Consider the following 6,505-nt stretch of genomic DNA (forward strand, 5'->3'; position numbering starts at 1 on the left):
CGTGGCTCTTCATCACACCTCGTGGCTCTCCACCACACCTCGTGGCTCTCCATCATGCTACCTTGCCTGTCCTCAATGTATTTTTCATGTTTTGCTCCTCTTCTCCCTTACCACACCCTATCCACAAGCATGCTCAGCCAGGCCCCAGCGGTGCTTATGGGGCTTCCAGGCCACCTTCTCATGCTTTGCTCATGGCCACATTCTGGTTGGTGCTTTCTCTTGCTCCAGGCCTGCACCACCTATGGGTGCCAACCCCACCCTCATCAACATTTTGGTGTGTGCACAGCCCATTGCAGTGCAATTACATGGCTGGGCCAAGCTGGAGCAGGGAGCTGTGGTCAAGCAATTACAAAATGCTGAGTTTTAGCCTGTTTTTATCAGGTCGCTCATTTGTTCATCTCAGGCACACAGGAGCCAGGGCTCTGGAGGAGCTCCCACCACCTGTGCCTCTGACCTGCAGGCGCCAGCAGTGGGATGGGACCTTGCAAAAAGCTGTACTCAGAAAAATACCAAGTGTTCTGTCTGTTCAGTGCAGGCTGTGGTTTTCTTGGTGCTGCTTGGGACAACGTGCCAGGCGCCACACAATTAAGGTTGCTTGTGAGCGTGTAAAATGAAGGCTTGATGCCTCTGAGATGTACAGAGGGTCAGGTGCTGGAGGGAGGGCACCTCTGTGGGCTGGTGCAGCAGAACCTGGTGCTGAGCATCCTCCAGGTTGAAGTCCCAAGGTGGTGGCTGTGCAGGGACAGTCCTTCCTCCCTGTTACTAGTGGGGAGGATCAAGTGATGTTCTTATCAGCCTGGGAGGCACAGCAGTGCAGGGTGGCTGGTTCTCAGTGTCCTCAAACCTAGGGCGCCCCTGTCCTGCCTTGCCCTTGGGTGCAAAGCCAGCCTCATTTCTGCCGCGAGTTACAGGCTTTTGCCTGACAGATGCAACCCAAGGAGCTGAACAAGAACCTTAATCACTTACAATTAAGCTATTCTGCCCACTTGCAGCTGGCTTTAATGCAAGCAGCTGCTTGCACGTCGGTGACCTGAAACACAGGCAGAGCCGGGTGGCTGGGGAAGTGTTGCTGCACGTCCCACCTGCGGCCGCTCTCCCAGCTGCTCCCCTGGCCCAAACAAAGCACCCACGTTCTGCCGGCCTGTCCTGGGGCCGGGCTGCCAAGCCTGGGGCCACACAAGGGGGAGAGAGAAAAAGAATAAAAATAAAAAAGCAAGATGGGCCTCCCAGACCAAAGTGAGAGGAAACACAGAGTGTTGGCAGAAGGAGGGGAGTCCTCATAAATAAAACAGGTGAAAAAGTTATCCAAATAGAGGCGAGGAAGGGCTGGCGAGGACGGGAGACTCGGCAGTGCCTGGCTTCCCCAGGAGCCTGCAGTGCCATAGGGCTGGGCAGCAGGTTGGGCAGAGCAGCCCAGATGCACCGCGAGGCAGACGGCAAAGTGCTGGCTGAACCCTTCCCCAGGCCATCAGGAAGTTTATTCCCTGGCAAAGCAACCAGCACTGCCCTTCCTTCATATTTTGGGAGTAGCTCTCGGAGCTTGGCATCCCCAGGGTCAGTGGCTACAGCAGGGACCAGCGCATGATCGGGGCCAGCTCAGTAAAGCAGCTTTGGAAATTCGCTGAAAAATGTGAGACGTCAGAGTTGCTCAGGCATTTCGGTCAGATGTGGTGAACAGTTTCAGCTGAAGAACATAAGAGGAGGCAGAATTTCTGAGTATTTTTATTTTTCAGTGCAAAGAAACTATTTTTCATTGCCAGGTAGATCTGATTTTTTATAGGTTTTTCCTAGATATGACTGAGTTACTCCCCTTTGATTTCTCTTGTCAGCTGCTATTTAATACCTCTGTTTACTCCTTATGCTTCATGTCCATGGCCCAGAGGCTGTCAGGGATCGGTGGGTGCTGGGACACCCAGCACAGCCCCCTTCTCTGTCCCTACTCCCACTGGCCCGACCAGCTGTTGGGGGTGGCTGTAAGGCGGGTGCTGGTGGGATGAGCACTTCCCAAAGCAAGAAACAGCTTTGCAGGGTCTTGCTGCAGGTGGGAATAAGCACTGGTAACTAGATAGAATGCAAAAGGGACAATCACTGCTTTAGCTGCCGTGACCCGATCCTGAATACTCTCTTCTGGCAGTTGGTGGAGGCTTCCTTGGTCTGCTGCTGGTGGGAAGGTGAACAGCATAAGTCTGGAGAAGGTTTGAGGAGTGTCTGAGACCTGTTTTGAGCTCCATAGGGCGGGCGTAGGTCTGCGAATCAGACATGCTGGGTTAGCCTTCTGCTGACATTTCTTAAGCGGCATTAAAAAATTCTGTTTATTTAAAGTGAGTGCAAAGGGGTGGTGAGTGATGACAGTCCCGCAGACAGCAAGGTCTGGGTGATTTTTTTGTAAATATAGCAATATTTGCAGCAGGACCAGAGCCAGCAGTGGGGACAGGGCAGCACATAGGGCAGAGCCAAGGGGCACACCGGGCAGGTGGGATACCTGCAAGTGTCTCTGCCAGTGGGCTGGGGGTTAGAATGGGGCAAAGCCTGTAAAATAAAGTCCATGACACTATGTTCAGGCTCTTGTCTGTTTGCTTTCCTCAAATATTCAAGCAAACAAGGTTCCCAGCAGAAATGTTTGTGGAAACGGCAAATGTTGCAGAATTTTCACAGAAGGCAAATTTCAAGGTAGTGGCTGTACCGTAAGCCCAGGGCTGATGACTCTGCCTGTCTGTACTGGGCAGAGGCACCACATTCCCACTGTGCGCTCTGAGCAAAGCCGTGTCCCAGAAGCAGTTACTCCCAGGAATGGCTCCTGTCCAAGCTTCAGCTTGAGCATCAACAGAAATTACCCAGCAAACCTCCTCAGGAAATACGTGCCACAAAAAAAATGGTGGGCTCTGGATGATGCATCAAAGGTGCTCGAGAAGCATCTCCATGGAGAGCAAACGCTGTGGAATGGCACCAGCGGTTGAGGAGCAGATGGATCCTGGTTCCAAAAAGCTGAAGTCTACAAGGCTGGACCAGACTTTCCACCCTCAAATGCTGCAGCCACTGCTGCATCCCCACGATACCATGAGTCCCATCACCATGGGCTCAAGCCCTCTGAGACCCCAGCACCAAGGCATCCCTGCAGGCTCAGCTGGTGCTGGCGTCTCCTGATGTGAAGAGGACTGGAGCTGACGAGCAGATGATACTCTGTGCCTCCTGCCACGGGTCACCACACATGGGCCATCTTCTCTGTGATGATGCTCTGGGAGCTCTGACAGCTTCTCCCTCTCTGGACACCCAAGCTGGTTGGATATCCCAATTTTCATTGCAGACCTACAGACCTCCAACTTTGCTCAGCCCTCCTCAGGCTAGCCAGGGCAGCACTTTCCTTGTGGCTTTGCCTAGCCATCCTAAAAGTTGTCTGTCAGGGCGGGCAGTTCAGCTCCGGCCACTGAACGCGGGGCATCTGAACCCACCAACGTGGGACCAGCGGGCACCTTTCACCTGCCTCTGCATCAGAAACCTGTCTCAGCCATGGGTGTGTGTGAGATTTTATAGGCAAAAGCCCCTGGGAAAGCGGGAAACGCAAGGAGAGCCGTACACTCAGCTTCCTGGCATGGCCCAGTGCTCTGGTGAGGAGAGCCAATGTCAACAGATAGACCTGAAGGAAGGCGCAAATCCAAATACATGGGCACTTCTCAGAACAAGAGCTGTAAAACCTGCACAAACCTGAACAAGTGCCACAACACTCTTTTATACAGTCAGAATCAATAGTCAAGCCCACTCGATGTGTTTGCCAACACACAAATGACAGCGACCGTGCCGCCTTTATGGCCCAGCGCCGTGCAGAGCCTGGCTCCTCCTGTCCTGCTTGGCCGCTTCTCTCACCCTCTGCCCCCAGGGGAGGCTCATCATTTTGCTCTGTTGTCCCCAAAGCCCTGACTCCCCCATGGTGAGAAGCTGCTGCTGCTCCTCTCCAGCATGCCAGCCTGCCCCAGTTTCCAGTTGCAAGTCCTGCATCCCACTCCATCACCAGCATGGCAGAGTCCACTCCAACTGCTGAGAAGAGGCTCAGCCTGGGAAGAAGATTCATTGGTGCTAAAATCACCCAAGAAAATTTGTCTAAGGGCTGTGAAGCTGGGCAGGGTGTTAATTTAATAGATAGGGCAATGCTGGGGGGCTCAGCAGAAATAACAAGTGCCTCATGGGAAAAAGCCCCTCGCTTGCAGCCACTGTGGCTCAGGAGCCAGAGCAGGTCCTGCCTCAGGGATGGGCAGGCTCAGCCAGGTGGAGGTGCATTGGCAGGGAGGAGCAGAGAAAGGCCCAACATGTGCCTGAGGGAGGAAGCCTGTGCAGAGAGCCTGGTGTTGGCCAGGCAAAGGCGGCACTGGGAAATGAAGGGTGGAATAAGGAGGCAAAAGGGGCAAAGAGGCAAACAGCTGGGCTTCAGATCCACAGCCCTGGCTGCTCCCCTCCCTGGAGTCTGCTGCCTTCAAGGACTACACGGCAATGGGATGGAGGTGGTATCTTTGCCACCGTGTGGACACCTTGGTGGAAGCACCCACCCACGGGTGCCTCTCTGGGAACTGCCACCGTCTGGGATAAATCTCTCTTGACCTGGGCGTGTCTCCCTGTTACAGGCATTAAAACTGTGTGGAAACAGAGGGGTGAAGGGAGGCAACAGGGGGTTGTGCACAGTTGAGATCCGGCTCTGCCCTCGGTGCTACTCCCTGCTCCGTGCAGGCAAGCTGGGCATCTGCCCCTGTCGCCAGTGCATGTCCAGGCACAGAGCTGAGGTTATGGACCTGCTGGTCATTCCTCACCCCTGACCCATCAGGAGCCTTCTAGAAGCTGCTGGCAGTTGTGTGCTCTCCAAATTAATTTGAATGTGCCCCAGGTGGGAGTAGAGGCTTGTGGAGAAGGGATGGGAACAGTTTAGGACTGCTTTTTCTCTATTAGATTTGTACCTTTGAGATGGTGTTCACGGTCCAATGTCTCCAGAGGGAAGGAACGAGCTCTCTTCTTCTTGGGACAGTGAAAGGAGAGGTGGGCTCGGCAGAAGGAAAGTCATCTAAGGAGGAAGGAAAGTGCAGGAAAACAGGCACTTGAGATGGACGTAGCCCTGAGTTAATTCCTCTGGGTGCAGAGGCTGATGAGACCATGCTCTCTCCTGGCCCTGGTTGGGACCATGGCCATGCAGCACAGGGTTGCACTGCCAAGGCACCCAGTTCTCCTTTTAGCATCCAATTCATTGCTCAGTGCCTGTGGAAACCCAGTGGAGTGCCACTCTAATCTCTCACCTAATTTTCCTCCTCTGGGCTAAGCAGGACCACACGTGCCAGCACACACTCCCTGCAGAGGAGAAAACTCTCAGTGCTCAGCAGCCTCCACACTCCCCTCCGGACCAAGGTCAGACAAGTCAACACTGAAGTGACACAGCAGCTTCACCTCTAGAAAAAACAACAGAGAATGCAGTGCTGCAGTGGCAGAGAGGAGTTTCTTGTAGTCTGGCAGCTGGAAAATCCCTTTTCTTCCTGTTGGGCTTGCCTTGGCCTGGCTGCAGTGCAAGGCACTAGCCAAAATCTCAGGCTGCGTGGGACATGGAGGCTCCTGGATTCCCTACTGACAGCACTGACGTGCACAATCATTAAGAAATCTCAGTCCTGAGAGTTTCCTGGTTTCCTCGGGAGAGGTTGGGGAAAGGAGGGCACTGGCACAGACAGCAGGCACCCAGAGAGCTGTAGGAGAACTCTGGCTGTGATGTCCCTGGGGTGGTTTGAACCACTGGAGCTGCTCTCTGGGGTCTGCAGGACACAAAGCTCAGGACTGCACAAAGATGGGGAGCACCATGTGTGCAGCTCTGTGCCTGCTACTCTGCTTCGCCCTCGATTGCCCCAGCCCCCCACAGGTTGTGATGGTGGCTGGGAGGGGAGACAAAGGTTGTTTCTCAAGGATATGGTGTTCTGAGTATTTATATATAAACATTTTAAAGCCAGTTTCTCTCCGGTGAGGGAGTCAGACTCACTCCCACTGTTAAACACATCCAGGCACATTTTCTGGAGCAGCCTCTAGAGCTGCATGTGCATTCAGACACCCCCTGCCCCTCAGAAAGAGCGGCAGGCCAGAGGCCAGGGTGAGGGCTCCTTGGAAAGGTGGCCCAGAAAGCAGTGGGCATAGCTGCGGGCAGCAGGGTGCAAACCCAGAGCCACCTTATAATTCCCCTTCGGGTAGTGGCCAGAACCCTTTAAAACCTGTGGCTCTGCAGCACAAACTCCTGCTCCCCATCAAATCTCATTGTGACCAGCATTAAAGGATTAGCCGGTCCCTGCCGCCGCCCCACAGCCAGCTCCCGGGCATGGCTCGTGCCCCGCAGCCTACAGGGGGTTTGCCGGCTGGACGGCCCCATCCGAGGGCAAGAATCCCCTAGCTCTGCCCGCAGAGCTGAGAGCCCCTGGAAGATGAATGGCAGCAGATACGACCTGCTCCAGGAAACACCAGGTACTCCCCCTCTCCCCTTAGCATCTACAGCAGG

This window comes from Apaloderma vittatum, unplaced genomic scaffold (genome assembly GCF_000703405.1).
Source record: "Apaloderma vittatum isolate BGI_N311 unplaced genomic scaffold, ASM70340v1 scaffold34028, whole genome shotgun sequence".
In the NCBI taxonomy this organism is placed as follows: Eukaryota; Metazoa; Chordata; class Aves; order Trogoniformes; family Trogonidae; genus Apaloderma; species Apaloderma vittatum.